Source organism: Lasioglossum baleicum, chromosome 13 (assembly GCF_051020765.1).
Source record: "Lasioglossum baleicum chromosome 13, iyLasBale1, whole genome shotgun sequence".
In the NCBI taxonomy this organism is placed as follows: domain Eukaryota; kingdom Metazoa; phylum Arthropoda; class Insecta; order Hymenoptera; family Halictidae; genus Lasioglossum; species Lasioglossum baleicum.
The window spans coordinates 7725647-7742199 of record NC_134941.1 but is presented as its reverse complement, the minus strand read 5'-3'; the positions used below and the strand labels follow the sequence as shown (position 1 = coordinate 7742199).

The window sequence follows — 16553 nt, the reverse complement described above, 5'->3', positions numbered from 1 at the left end:
GTAAAATGTCCAAAAGTATAAATGAAATCTAAACTTAAAGATTCAAAGTTTATTCGTAAAAAAGCAGTTTGATCATTTTGTTTAAAGTGTTTAAACAAGTTAAAAGTTATATACTTCTGTATTTCAAACATATGTTATACGCGATTATTTATAAATGGCTCGAATAATTTACGTAAGTGATCGCGTTGCGCAAGACATTTTCCATGAAAAACCATTCCAACTAAAAATATACCTGCGTAATTTTGTTTTTAATCATAATTCTTTCGGCTCGTAAATGTTGTTTATATTTAACATGGATCGTACGTTGAAATATAATAGCACACAATGTTCTGGATAATGTCGGTGTTTTTTCACAATTTCAGTCTCTTTTTACATTATAATTTTGTAACATAAAAAGAAATATGTGATTTCTGTAAATCAGAAATCGATCAAAATTTATTTTCAAGTTTAGCATATTAACTTTCCAACAATGATAATTAAATACAATTTGCATTCTATTTATTCCGGTTGGGTGTTAAACTGAATAATCGAATAATTATTTATATATTCCGTTTGTAAATCATTCTTGCGATTATATTAAACTCGATACATAAAATCAATACATTACTCATTACAAGCTTCTTGTTCCAAGAACAAAGTACGCAGCAAATTCTCGCAATCTCCGTTAACGAACGCAAAAAAAATGAATAATACGCGGTAAACAAAAAAAACTTGCAGGCCGTAGTTAATCATATTTCTTGTAAACAGACCAACATTGATAACATTTTATCCATAATTTTCGAAAATAAATCAGCAAAATTTTCACAAATTATTTTATGACCATTTTTAAGTTTCATCGGTGCCATATGTTTTTGCAGAATTATTTAAAAAACTATTCGAACAAGCTAAGAATTAGTTTGATATGAAATGCAATGTCTTCTAACGTCAATGGAGTGCAAGGGGTTAAGAATAATTAAATATGCATATATTTCTTATCTATTGACAATTTAAAAATATTGATCAGCCGAGCAATAAGTTCCATGAGAGCAGATATATTTTCTTAAACGAGACATATGTGTAAGTTCGAACATAATTGTGTTAGAAACCTACGGAATAATATTAGGTTGTTCCACATGAAATGTCTGATTTTTAACAGTGACATTAAACAAAGTGTTAATGACTACCTTTGTACTTCAAAAAGTTTTATATAATAAACATATAGACCGTAACAGCATTTCTTGATCCAAACATTTTTTAAGAGTCGCATTCTAAAATCGGACATTTCATATGAAGTTATAGTAATTATGCAGCAATAGTTCAGTTCGATTTCTTTTCTGTGAGAGTATTGCAGTGTTCTTTAAATTCGGTAGTCGCTGTGCAACGAGATGTATCTTGTGCGGTGCGGGATAAATATTTGGAGCTCTGAATATGTTTGATACAAGGAAACCAGTAGTCCAGGAGGCATGGAGGCGGTGGGGGTAGCGAGTGACAGTTGGTGTGTGCAGGCGGCGCAGCGGAGGGAACGGGTGCGGAATATAGTGAGAGTAGTGGTGGGGAGTTGGAGAGGCCAAGAACAACTTCTAAATGGGGGCTTGGCCTTCTAGCGTTGCGAAACATTCGTGGAAAAGCGGCTCTGTGCCGCTTTACTAACACTCGGACGTCTCTCTGCCACGTGGCCCATTAAAACACAATGAGAAAAGAAGGCAGCTGGCGGTGCGCGCGAACGATGTCGAAAGAGATGCATCTCTATTCCTGTCGAGATCGCGGTAGAATGCGACACCTGGCCCTCCGCGTCTCCTATGAATCGGAGGAAGTATCATGGGCATGTTGGACCCGGTGTTTGCTTTGCTCAATTATTTAAATAACCCGATGAGACACCGGCAAGGTTAACGGACTCTCGTATGAACCAGACACTCGAATGATCCTCACTCCTCAGAAATCGATTTTCGTTCGTTCCCCGAAATGCCCCCTCGCGTCTAGCCGTTGTTCGATGCGTTCGTGAACGCACACATAGGGCACATGTGCCCTTTTTCGGCCCCTATCCACTGGTCAGACTTCTTGAAAATAAATCTATAGAAAGTAAAGAATAGGCTGACTATTGTAGTAGTTTATAGATATTTGTTTTTAGTAAACATCTCTGATTTTTAAGCAATTTATGCCCCCAACATTTAGAAAATAGTATATTAATAATAATGTGTTGGATGGCTGACTACTGGAGTAATTATTCTACTCATGGAATTCTTATAAGACTTAGGGAAAATTTAAATTTTCTTATTTTGCAATTTATGACATCATACGGATGTCTCTAATTATTAAATAGATTTAATCATCCACGCATGTATCAGTATAAAAATCGTGTAGAACTGCGAGAAACGTACATTTATCATTTATATAAGAAATTTCGAACCAGTCGCTTTTATTGTTGAGCAATTCTAAGTTTGTATTGCTTAATGCAGCGATTTAAAAACGCTAAGAAAAAGGAGAACATATTGAGGCCAACAAAAAATTGTTCGACACGCTTGTTGCTTTCAACGGTTATCATAGGATTTCTACACTTCAGCGTGTAATGCAAATGTTTATTAGTGTTAATAATTATTCTTTTAATTTTTAATTATTACTTTACTGGTAGGATATTATTAATTTCCTAGATAGAATTGGTCTACAAAAAATCAAAATATTCTTATTACTCTATTGGTAGAATATTATTAATTTCCTAGATGAAGTCCACAGCAACTTGAAATATTTTTAGAGCTCCATGAGAATTGCAAAATTTCCTACGCAATTTTTTGCCGGATAAAAGTTCCCCGATGCAACTTGAATCAATAGAATACTAAACAAAGTTTAGCGGGAATCCGAAGAATCAATATCTCTCGCAACTCCGAAGAATCAATGTCTCTTGCAACGCAATGTTCCAGTGAATGGTACACTTTCACCAGAATTATCGCGTCACGATTAACAAACCTGTACAATATTCATTGTGTGGGAATAAAAGGAACGACAGCCGCTGCCAATTTCGAGAAACGATTTCGCATCACGTCATCGATAAAGTGGTATTATCCGGAACCCCGTAAACGTTTCCATCAAAACCTCTCCTATATTCCTCCAACCCCCTTAATTCTCGTTATCGATAGTCGGCATATAACGATGTAAATACGGTATCAAGAGCTGTGACGACAATCAAGATAACAGTTTCCACGAACGTTCCAATTCGAATGCAAAATCTATTTAATCCGCGATTCCTTAACAAAATTCTAGGAAGTATTCAAATAGCGAAATTATCTCAACTGCCAGTCATACATATTGCGTTTCACATCATAAATTGAAAAAAAAACAGATGATTATTGCAGATAACGCTAATGACGAGTGAAACTTAATATTACATCATCGTTAAATTTTTCTTTGAGGCAGCGAATTGTCAAATAAACAAAAAGATTTGTTTTCAGGTTTCAAAAAACGGCTAGAACACATTTATAAATGGGAGCTGTTGAGTAGGTATTACAAAAATGCTTGTGATTATAAGAACTATTAAATACAATACCGCACAATCGAGAAATAATTAAGTGAAGAACTATATCACTTCATGACGCAAGAAAACTTTGTTATCAGGTCTTGGCTGAAATATTGGTCATGAATCAACGATAGATAAGCAACAGGTAGTTTAACGATACTAGAACGTTATATGTACATGGGTCTGAAAAAATTATGGACATTTTTTATTTTAATTTATTTGCTAAACTGTTCCATATCTAGCATTATTTTTATCGACATTCATATTTATAGAAACATTATTAAATGCATGTTATATTGCTAAATATATATTCTTTAATTTCGAAAGCATTTTCTAATTTTTTATACAGATTGTATCCTTCTCTACTATTTTCAATATTATTTTGATATTAATATTTACAGGAAAATTATTAAATGCATATTGCATTATTATATTTTAGAATTTTTTACAGATTCTTCTCTGTTCATAAATGAATTTTTCTGCTCCCTCTCTTTCTGTAAGATGAAGTTGAATCGAATTTAGATTGGATATGAAAACCCCATATGTCATCTTCAGTGCACTTTCTCATGCAGAAATAAATTGTGAGGGGACAAATATATTCTTCGTCGGTTATTTTTATTTCTCGACTTTACAAGGAATTTCTCCGGATGATCTTTCTTCTTTGCATGTTCATTAATCTTTATTTTTTATTTATCGCATCATCCTGCCTTTATTCTTCTCTGGCCATCTGTTCTCTTCTGCCGTTGGAATGCTAAGGGGAGTGAAAACGACGAACGCGGGGAGAAAGACAGAGAGGGGAGAGAAAGAGAGAGACAAAAATCTTCAAGCAAAGAGGACTTCGCAGAATTGAATGTCGTAGTTTTATTTGAGGAAACAGAACGAGGCCCCGATGGAGGACCACGAAATTAGAAGAAACCAACGGAAATACTTTTCTCTACATATCGACTATGCATGAACCATTTGAGAGAATAAAATATTATCTATCATTTAAATTTTAAATTAATGAATTTAGAAAAGATCTCGTTCGAGAGGACAATTCACATTGTATATACAAGTGCATGGACTATTATTCAATAAATTGTAATAAAATATTTCTTAAGATAAAACTGAATGACCTAATAGTAGGTCGAGCACAAGATAGTGACATTATTAAAAGATTCATTTATTTAATGCTTGAAGCCACATGCAATAATAAACTCATTTAAAAGAGATGTCCATGGACTTTCTGTTTTTGCACTCAACACACATTATTATTTTGCATAAAGACCCACAGACTGCCGATAACGTATCTCAAGATTTGTTCCAGGAATTATCAACAACGGCACGCATTCAATTCCCCAAAAAAGATGCTCCAGTGAAGTAACGTAATGCATAAGTCCACGATTCGTCCAAAAAAAAAAGAAGTATCATAAAGAATCTTGCTCAAATAAAGGTGATATTTAGTCAAATGAAAGAGCAGATGAGAATTGAAAGATAAACGGCCGAGCAGGGGAATAAATGATTATTTTGTGCAAATATAAATAAGGATAACGGGGGAGCCGTAGAGAGGAGTGCATAAATTTTGTGGAAGCGAAGACTCTGCACATGATGCAGAAAGGCCCTCGTAGTTACAAGGTGGTTCGAAAACATCATAAATCGAAAAAGAGGAGAAGAAGGGTTTCGGGTCTACCCTGGTTCTCGAGGGGTCTGGCTAGAAATTCGTCTTCTCGGAAAGAGACGAACTGGGCTGATGACCTGCACGGCCAGGCGAAATACAGTTCGTCGTAGCGAATGCTAATTTTACTGGTCAACTTCATCGATGCCTCCACGGTCTTTGGTCTACAGGTCTGTTCAGAGTACGCGGATCAGGCTGATGAAATGCTTAGATAGCCAAACAGGTTTTGCATATATATATATAGACACTTCTATCGCTAGCGTTGGCAGATTTCGACGAAATAGTTAAGAAATCGGCGCTCCTTTCGCTAGACATGGCTCTGACAAACTAAATATACCCATTTCATTCGCATAACTTCCTCTTTTACCTTCAGTAGACAATACTTGTGAGTCATTCTTTGCTTGATTAATTACATGTCTGTTTAGTTTGTTTAGCTGTTCACTTATTTGTCACAATGTACGTCGAGCGAAAAGGATAGCTACACAGCCCTACAATATAGTTCATAGGTACTGCGAATTTTTATGCGGTATAAACATGGCCCAAGTCAATTGTGTAATAATTTTAAACAACAGCATTTAATCTTTTTAATGTCTCCACAGTTTTAAGGAATTTTGAAGATATTGTAAAAATGTGTGGCGTAATAAATTATGGACATCCTTTAATGATTGAAAAACTATACAATAAAAGTTGCATGGCTTTACCGAGTAAAATACGTACGTAAATGTATTGATCACTTTGATAAAGAAAATTTATCTATTATTTGAATCATCTGTTAATATACCTCTGTTTCTGTTTCAAAGCTCCAGCAAGTTAAAAATCGTTTAAATTTCTTAACGAAATAATTTGTGATTATGATATGAAAAATGATCGTTCTGGTTTATTAAAAAAGAATTAGCGCAGCTAATATTTTGTGCACACTCGAAAGGAATTTCGTGTGATGAGAACAAGCAGGATCGACGTGAAACACGACGAGCAGACATCATTCGTGAATGACGCTGTAGCTGGCCTCGTTATCGGCAAGATTTCCAGCAAGTATAATGAGAAGAGGTTCGCCGAATGAGTGGTAACACGGATTTTATCTCTTACAGATAAGCGTGAATTTTATTTTACAAGGCTTCGGGGAAATGAACCTGCTTCCGTGAATGATTCTCTTTTGTCATAGTATGTATTTAGAACGTCAACCTCTATACATTGACGAAGTTAACATTGTTCTCAGGAACGTGACGAAATTAAAATAACAGATGTTATTTTCTACGTAGATCGTTTTCTCGGAACCGTTTGAAAATACTATTCTAAATGACGTCGCTTTTATCGCATATTTTAATTCTGTTTACTGTCGCCAGTGTTACCAATTTTCAATCCAATTATACTTTTACTATTGCTTGCAAATTAGCAGGTGGCCATTATTCTTTATATGCTAAATGTTTATCATTATTTTATGTGACACTCACATATAATATGACATATTTCGTTCTAATATTATGATTAGATTATTTTCTATATTATTCTGGTTATTATATTATACTTTATCTGACTGGTTGTTTAAATGTTTCGAAAGTTAGTTCATAATCAGTAAATAGTGAAGTCAACATTCATATTTTCGATCATTTGATGTACATATTCCGAATATTGAAAATATCAATCCAAATTTTCAGTAACTTTTGCAACGACAAAAGCGACATTGTCAAAGTTTTAAATTCGCATAGTTAAAATGGTTTTTCCCCGAGGGCATACCAAAAGGGAAGAGACTAACACCAAGTGATTCATGTTGTATGTTAAACATTACAACTCGCGATAGTAAAACCGTTTCTAATTCCGGCATAGATTGCGCTCAACGAACTTGAAGTCTATGACATTTTCTAAACCGTTGAAGCTAGTCCGCGACTTCAACCGAAGATAATTGTCGTATACATTACTGTTGACAATAGTTACGAGTATTCTGAAAACACTTTTGACGTGGACGAATATCAATGTTCTATTAAACTGTCACAAAAAGCATAAACTACGGTAATAAAAGTTGAAATACTCAAGCCGTGTTCACCTCAGAATTCTTGTCAGACCGAGTCTCTTAAAACATTTTCAAAACTCGAAATTCCACTGATAAGTTCGATAAGAATTAATAATATCCCAAAATATAGCCAGTGAACAAATCGAGAAGCAATAAACAAGTAACTATGTATATTAAACCGATAAGTCAAAAACGATGAACGCTTTTCGAATAGTTATAAATAAACTGCAAAGATCTTTATGCAAATTTCCATTTTTGTATCTGATGATATGAAGATTGAAATCTCATTGATTAAACAATTCTTTCTGGTAAAAATGAAATGAATTTTTATTCATCGTTTCACAGCTCAAAAATCAGTAGAACATTTTACTTTTCAAAAACTTAATGAACGAATTTTTTCTAGTTTTTTGTGTTCAGTACATCAAGATTTACAGTCTAGTTATAAACAATTTGTCAGAACACGAAGTCTGTTCGAACAATAGTTTAGTATTCGAACGACTTCGAAACTGGTTTACAGTGGAGAATTCTAGGGAATTTTTAGAGGGTAGCTCACCGAAATAGTTTTTGTAATGTGGTGACCACCGGGAAGAAATCCCCTATCGAACTTTCTCCGAAAAGGCACTTCCACTTTCACCTCACGTCTCGAAAATAGCTCGAACCACTGCTAAAAATAATCTTTCCTCGAATCACAATTGAAATTGCCGAACGTCTCGGGGCTAGCTTGTCAAACTCGAGAGGAGAAAGCAGATGGAAGGAGCAATGTTCATTTCTTTTTAAACACTGGTTCTGTTTAAAAATAATGTTTGACAAATGAAATATTCGAAAGACCAGGAGAACGATCTTCCGTGCACGGGTGTCGGGACAGCACTGGCGCTGCTACCACTGAATGAATCTATAATTGCTTTTGTGGAAGGGCGGGGTGGGAGGTGAGCACGTGATGCGGGCGACGGTGGTGGTGGAAATCGTGGAAAACTCGTTGAGGGAGCATTAAGAACTCTATTCTAGCAATGGCTATGATGGCGGTACGACGAAACCGACGAACAACATTCGATATCTCTTCTTCGAGTCGTTTAGAGCGTGGGATGCCATTAATCATTCGCGGAAAAATATAAAATACAGTACAACCTCTTAGGAATAAAAAAAGTTGCCGCTTCTTTGTTACTATGACATAGTTACCGCTAGTGAAGTATTCTTTATATTATTCTTGTTGCTACATAAATACATAGTGAATTAAATTGTACACTATTTTTTTGTATGATAAACGTATTTTTATGATAAATTCCATTACTTCAAGTACTTCCAACTTATTAAAATTTCTGTTTGATTTGTATTTCATGCAATTAACTCGTACAATGTTTATTTCACATGACGATTCGCAGTAGTGATACTAAATACAGCGCATGTATTGCCCGCTAATTGGCTAAATCGTACATGCAGTGAAAAAGCTGGATTCCGAAGACGGCAATTATAAACATTTCGTAATTGTTTAGGCATTCCGCAATAAATTCTTGGATGCAATGAAACTACAGTGGGAAATACGTCGAGGAAAGAACTTTTGTTGTAATTATTTAAAGAATCTGTTTGTTAACACGTAAAGGTAGACGAGCACAATTTTTAAAAACAACTAGTGCTATCAAGTACACTATAACTTGATTAAAGAAAACGTAATCAGGTAATTAAAAGTTAAATAATTTATTCTGTCGAGTACGGTATTCATTCAGGAATTTATTACGTGATTGCAATAGAATTTATATAACTTTCAAGACTTGAATGAGTAAAACTTATGTAACTTAATACAAACGTATAAAAAAAAAAGTTGATAATATGTGGAAAGTGATAATAAAGTAGAGCCACAGTACCAAAAACATGTTTTCTAACATCTATCAATTTAAAAATTGATTGTTGTTATATAAAATCGTCAACTAATACAAACAGTTTTAATAGTTTGCTAGTCCACTGTAGTATCAAATATATTTTGGCAAATGTCTCAAAAGCTAAGAGCCTGTTACACATATAAAAATAAATTGTTCAAAATAATGGTATATTTCAAGGTCATTGAACTTTTGTTCTTATATATCGTATCAATCTTTCGTTCTTATATGCCTGATAAATTCAATAGAAACCTTAGCAAAAGATACAAACGTTTTTGACCCATTAAATTGTATTCTCAGAAGCACGATTTAATTTTTCAAAAAATTCTTTGGAACAATTTAGGCTTTCACCGTGTGAAGAATTGGTCGTGTAGGAAGATTAATGGTTCAAGATATTATCGCTTCAACGTTACACGAAATAATGAAGTCAAAGTCCGAGCCGGCTCGAACCCATCGCTGTGCATGTGCTCCGGCGCACATACCTCGTGGAAAAATGGATTCCTTTTAACTGGTTTACGTGCGATCTCGTCTACGCTATCACGTCATCATTCTCGCTTACGAGTTCGTATTTCCGTGGGCCTCTCGACGAAACGTCACGAATTCCGACGATTTGACGCCGTACACTTACTTACGATCTTGGCTGCCAATCGATTCCCGCTGCCAGTCTGTCTCACTCCCCTCTCCGCCGGCATTCTCCTACCCACTGGTCTCGATATTGGCAAACATTTCGCGAACTGTTATTTACGCAAAAACCGCCGTCATGAAATCGTAACCCGAATCAGAAAACACAAAAAAAAATATGCAAACTGCTCGTCCAGAAAGACCCTTTAAATAAATGGAAATGCTTTATGAAGTTGACGATCGTGTAAACTGACTTTATATTTTATTTCGGGCTTTTCCGAAAACGCAATTGTATGGCATGCCAAACATTTTGTGCTAATTCAAAAAGATTGTGTAAATAAATGGGAATGATTTATCAAGGTGATGATAGTGGGAGATCGTTTTATATTTCAATTTTGACTTCCTAGAAAATACTTGCAACACAAACAAAGATCGCAATGTATGCAAAATCTTAATTCATAAAGGCTCTCTAGATAAGTAGAGTTTTATGTTTATGGTCGCGTGAAATAATTTGAAATTTTAATTCCGTTTTTTTTTAGACTGTCATGTCCAGCTGAGAGGTCGAAAATACTGCAAAACATGTTTACCGTCGTCTAGCACGCATTAGAAATAGTTTATTATTTTGGAGCTGGTGTGTCTATATACGTTGTCTTATTAATACAGTGTGAACTATGTAATTTACGTTCTCGGAACTAAAGGAAATTTAAATTAAATTTGTATTTATATAAATGCGTATCATAGAAATGTCAAAGCTCATTCTCAAATGATCTAAATGTCAGGATTTTATTAACATTGTGCCCGTAGAACCGGGAAATAATGGATATAAAATTTTTTTATATATTCAGTCAGTATATTTAAATTTATTCATAGAGAGATTAAGAGAATTGAAGAGCATTGATGTATTATTAAAATTATTAAGAGAAAAGAAAGAACTTCTTCATTGGCTCCTGTTTCTTACAAATTAATTAATTAAAAAATTAATTCTCAAAATTTTGATTTTGCATAAGGCAGTCTAATAATAAATAATATTATTAAATTTTTTAAATATCTCTCAAAGTTTGATTAAATTTTAGGATTATTGTAACGATTTAAGGGTTGCTGATGGTCATATCTGACTATTGATGAAGAATCCTGGAAGGGAAAAAGATGAAGCAGGTAGAAAAAGGTCGAAAAGAAGGGAGACCGGCTGAGGTCTATAGAGAAAGGAAAAGAAAAGGTGTAGAGGGAAGGGAAAGAGAGAGAGAGAACGAGAGAGGGAGAGAGAGAGAGAGAGAGAGAAAGAGCCGCGTACCTAAGACACGTTATTCTTGTTCATTTCCAAGAATAAATCCGTAAGAATCCAGCTGGTCGCACAATACGAGTTTCTCTCAACAAAATACGTTTACTCCCTCGGTCCCTCTCCCTTTCAGATATTTCGCGAATTCACCGATCCCCTAAATCCGATATATTTGGCTTCCATTAGTCTTTTTTCGGCTCTTTTCTTGGAAATATTGAAATCTTATCTGCGGTCTTTATCGTTTACAAATTTTGCGACATTTATTACGTTTTTTATTACTTTCGCGATACACCGCTGAAAGCTCGTTCGCGTCATTAAAAAAATAAGTTTCAATCATGTACTCCCTCTAATCTGTTGAACACATGGAGTACTTGAAATTGTACTCCATTCCATTCGCATTAAAAAATCTATATACTTTATCAAAGCTTTATCAAAATGACATTTATTGCTTTTCGTGGAAATATTGAGATTTTTATCGTTCATAAATTTTTTATCAAAAATATTTATACAGAAAAATTAAAGCAACACGTGCTTGCATCTTGCAAATGCATATTTATAAATTGCAGTATAATTATATATTTATAAATGTACCTGCAGGTATATTTATTACAATAAAATATCCACGTATTTCTGAAATGATTGTACTAAAGTTTCTGCACAGTTAGAAAGCATAACTGGCAATTGAAACGGGCAGTTTTTTCCAACTGCATTCCGAGACTTTCACGGAAGATGAGCGCATTGCAGTCGACCAAATTGTTATTCATAGATCCCATGAATCCTAAAGAATCATCAGGAAAACGCTCCCCTTAGATGCTACATGGTGTGTGAAAGAGGAACACCTGGCTGTGAGTCACGATTCTGAAATATGTATCCTAGCAGACCATGTGGCGTTTCTTTTACTCAGGCATTTGTATCTTCCGATCAACGATTGCCTTTTAAGAGCGTTGCAACATTATTAACAACCGCGCCATCGCTACAAGAAATCTCAAACCCGTCATCTGTATTTTTAAAACGTTTATCTCCATAAAAATCAATTTTCAACAGGCGCAGTAACACCTACAGTGTACGCAAAAGAGATATGCATATTTGCGAAAAATTTATCCCCAGAAGTGACAATTACTTTATGAAAATTTTAGCAACATATTTGTGACATTTTTCTGATTAAAATGATACCTCGTTTAATACCTATTTACTCGTTTAATTCACGATACAGAGGAACCTCGATTATCCGAACGGCTGATACCCGAATATGTACGTGTGTCACATATTAAAATAGTTCAATCTAAAATAGTTAATGTTCAATGGAACGTACAAATCATATATGTAATCATCAAATAAAGATTTAATCTAGTTCGTAAAAGAGAGGTTGCATTCTATCGTAGTTCTATCGTGGATTTGTATCATATTTGGTATCATTTTAATCAGAAAAGTGTCACGGATACATGCTGACGAAGTGTCATAAAGGAATCATTGGTATCAAAAAAGTTACATGACTTTTAATCAAGTATTGTACGCTCGCTACCCTTTCTCCGTTCGACGCTAGCGGCAAAAGATCAAAGAATACTATCTATACACGAAGTGTACATACTCCAGTGTATCTATCATACACGAAGAGATATTTCTGTTCCAAAGTGTAGACGTATATCGAAAAATTAATTTAAATTTCACGATACAAATCTATTGGGTTGGCAAGAAAGTAATTTCGGTATTTTAAGGAGAAATAAAACCGAATTTCTGTATTCAAACGATGAACTTCAATCAATAAAATATTTTCTTATTTATTCTTTTTTGTAAAAGATTATCGAACAAAAGGGAAAATATCTTATTCGTTAAAGTTCGTTGCTCGAATAAAAAAATTTGCTCTATTTCCCCTTAAAATACCGAAATTATTTTCTTGTCAAACCAATATTTCTTTCAAAAAGGTGAGAGCTTCTTTAGTTTTGACGTGACTGACGAATTGTCCCTATCGAATGCGCAGCGATAACATATGTGGCTCGTGCAGCGTCCGGAACAATTCTTCCTATATGCAAGTATTTCCCGAAAGCTTTTATGTTTGTTGAACAATGACTGGAGGTCGATTCCGTTATTAGGGACACACAATACCATCCATTGTGCATTGGCGGAACCCCTGGCGGGGAACATTTCGTGGTAACTCGGCGGCTTTTACAGAAATCGTACTTTTTTGATACTGAACGTTTCCGTCAGCTTCCTTGAACATGTCTACACGAAATTCAAATTCCGGCAATCTTCGTCGAATCACTTTTTACACAAGAGCTCGTTCTTGATATTATAATGTTTATGAAAATTCGTTTCTAAGAAACCGAGGCTACAGGAGATTAACACTGAACGCACCACTGTCAATCAAATGAACGGTTTCGCAGTTTTTGCTTCACAATTGTCGGAATTGCTTCCTTGGAAATTGGGAACAGCTGAATGAAGTTGTTCATTCCAGCACGTATTATTATGAAAATTGCGAAGAACCTAAGTAAACTCAATTTTGCAATTTTAAAAAAAATTGAACAATTTATAAACTGCTTTTACGACTTTTTATTTTATCTTTATAATTTTACTGCTATTTTCACCCACAATATTTTTTAATAAATGCATCAAATCTGTAGCCTATTTATAGAGTATCAAAAATTAACTCTTTCCCCAACTCTGCTGAAATAAAATAATGTATCTAAACGAAATATGATACTATTCTAGTGGACGTAAAGAATATAGAAAGTTGCAATGTTTCAACATTTTTTGCAAATGAGAATTGAGGTACTGTTAATATTTATACTGCAGAAAATAACGTTGGAATCTAATTGGGACTTACAGTGAGGTCCAATGCACATATGTATTACGCTAACAAAGACTCGACGTATGTAAAGAATGTAGTAAGACCAAGTTAAACACGTTAAGAAGCTTGCGAAATTTCGTAATGGAGAAGATACAGCTCCCGGAAATTTCTAAGAAAATTATATGTTTATTTTAGTGGCCACGTGTAATGCTGGTCTTGTTTAGATTAGATTAGAAACTCTTATGCAAACCTCGCAAAATTGCGGCAAAATAAAATTCTATTTTCTGCAATATCACTGGAACCATCTGACTAGAGGTTTCTACATATGTATTCAACCAATTTTATTGTTCTAAAACGCATCAAAATTCCCGGTACAAATGAAATTCTTTTCAACCATTACTTTATATACTTTTCACGTCTACATTATACTGTTTCTTAGTCAAAATGCTAGATGAATCAATTTGAACTGATAATTTCGTTGAAAGAAATAGTGTAACAATGAAAACTTGGTCCCCCATTTTAAAACTTCTACATACTTTCGCGAACTACGAAGAGCTGTTTCACCTTGCAGAAAAGAAAGGAAAAACAAATAATCGTCGATAAAAATGGATCGTTCTGCGAATTGATGTGGGTTCTACTAAATTGGAATATCTGAGGGATACGTCACCAGCCGAAAAGGTGACCTAACGTGTCGCGCGACGACGGCCCGTAAATGTTGGCGATAATTGCTTTCCAAGGAAAGCGAATGATTTTATAATGTTGTATTGCGAGTGCACATAAATTAGAAAGCTTTCCGCAGAGGAGGAATTACAGGCTGCCGGCATAAAGGTTACTATATGGACGTCGTTCATCGGCGGATCAGGGACTATTTCAGAGAGGATTTCCAGGAATGTTTCGAACAGAGAAATCGAGAGACACGCTATGCTCCCATTTCAGCTGGTCGCATATATGGTCCTCATAGAGCCTGTTATCGTATCTGTTACTCTGTGGTGGAGCCCCAGAGCATCTTATCACAAACAAACAAACTCCTTTATGACGATTATACCCGGTTTCTCTCGAATCGACCTTTCCTCGAACTGGTCGGCCAAGGGCGCGCCACCCGATTCAAATCGACCGATTGTCGGAAATATTTCGCGGGTATCTCGGTCTTTTTCGGATTGTTTTGAATCCTTCCACTTAGCAGATATCTCCGATCTAATGGCACACCCTCGATCATTACTTTAGCTATCGGGAATCGACCAAATTCGTCCCACTACTGCTGGTTGACGCCGGAAGCACTAAACGTGTCCTTTTAGCGTCCTTGGGAAATTATAAGAACGTCTCTTTTTACAACATTTGTAAACAGAATAATAATTCATTTTGCCATTATAAGTCATTTTAATATCTTCGTTAAGGATGGTATTTACCTTTCTCACATACACACATTTATTTTTAATTTCGCATCTATTCTGACCATGTAGATTGTCAACAGTGCAAAAAAATGTTTTATTGTCAAAAAACGTTCTTTTTTAAATGAGTAGTTGCATTGGGTATATCGAAAATTTAAAAGGAGATAAAATAAAATTTGTTTGCGGGCTTCCCCCCACTCCCCAAATTGTTTTCGATCGATTTGATACATAGTCTCATTTGATTTTTTTCAGAAATTTATTTTACATTTATTTCGCGGTAAAAAAGCTCTGAACCGTGCTTGTATAACAGAAGAAAACATAAAAGAAACCTTCAACAGTCGGGAATAGAACTGAAATTAATTAATCGATGAATTATTTAGTATGGACGTTGAACATTTAAATACACGGACGTTCAAAGACTATGATTAGTTAATGAGACTACGACATTTCAAAGAATTCAGCTAGCTATTCTAGAATATTGATCAATTGTAGATTTATGTATTATTTCTAAGAAAAAAAATACTATAATCAATGTCAACAGATGATTATATGATTGATTAATAGAGATACAATCAGGGCCTAAAAACTTTGTATACGTGCACATAGTCAAAATATGTATGGGTCTAACTACCTTATCTACTGAACCACACACTTATTCGATTTCTGATTGACAGGTTACAATGGCTACACAAAGTCACTCCATTGACAACTTGACAATTCCAGAAACAAAAATTCTCCATGGTGTAGTAAATAGGAAATGCTGGAATTATATATTATCAATTCAACCATAGATTTATTCAATTTCTCTGATCGATAGGACACACATCGTCATTACACTGTTTCGGAACTTCAAAATTCCAGAAACAAAAATCCTTCATAGTAGCAAATAGGAAATGTTCGGATTATATAAAATCAATTGACATAGCACATTGGAAAGCAACAAGATTAAGCTGTTTGCCAATTTCCTCAGTACTTCAAGCAGTATACTTATCAATTAAGATTAATACTGATGCATATCCCATTCAATGGACAACTTTATACATATGTCGGTATGTAACATCAAGATAAGAAATAGTAAGAGGTATATGGAAAGATAAATATTATATCACGTTTCCAGTAGAAAGGTGAACCCCATTTTCACTATCTTCTGAAAAATTAATTTAAAAAATAGCACATTTTTCACAACGCCGGTTCTTTCGAGATTTGAGTTATCTTTGGTATATAGAGATCACGAAAGAAATAATTTACAAAAAAATTGACAAGTGTAGAGAGAAGTGTGTAAGTTATGACGTAAAAATAAACATTTATAAGGATAAAGGTGAACGTACCTTGTATGTTGTACGTCCGTTCTCAAAGCGTCTCCTTCTTCGTGCACGCACAGTTACAGAATAAACACTTAAGAACAGTTGCACTAATTTCTCTTCATCTATGAAATAATGAACTCGAAGACTATCAACGATCGA

At 34.6% G+C, this 16553-nt stretch overlaps 1 protein-coding gene and 1 long non-coding RNA gene across 15 annotated transcripts in view; one reads left to right on the top strand and one right to left on the bottom strand.

Annotated features, from left to right (window-relative positions):
* Positions 1-7709, top strand: part of LOC143215025 (uncharacterized) — a 27202-nt gene extending 19493 nt beyond the window's left edge. For 8 of the 13 annotated variants that reach the window (XR_013010261.1, XR_013010260.1, XR_013010269.1 and 5 more), the window contains 2 exons: positions 3423-3632; positions 3939-7709. This is a non-coding gene — a long non-coding RNA (uncharacterized LOC143215025). The remainder of the gene's footprint in view (positions 1-3422; positions 3633-3938) is intronic. The other 5 variants (XR_013010267.1, XR_013010262.1, XR_013010259.1 and 2 more) reach the window with 4 other exon arrangements.
* LOC143215021 (uncharacterized) overlaps positions 1-16553 on the bottom strand; it is a 21263-nt gene extending 4710 nt beyond the window's left edge. The window contains exon 1 of one of the 2 annotated variants that reach the window (XM_076436704.1): positions 16419-16553. The gene's annotated coding sequence lies outside the window, so the exon portion shown is untranslated. Of the gene's footprint in view, positions 1-7702; positions 7843-16418 lie in introns of those variants that run through there. The other variant, XM_076436703.1, reaches the window with a different exon arrangement.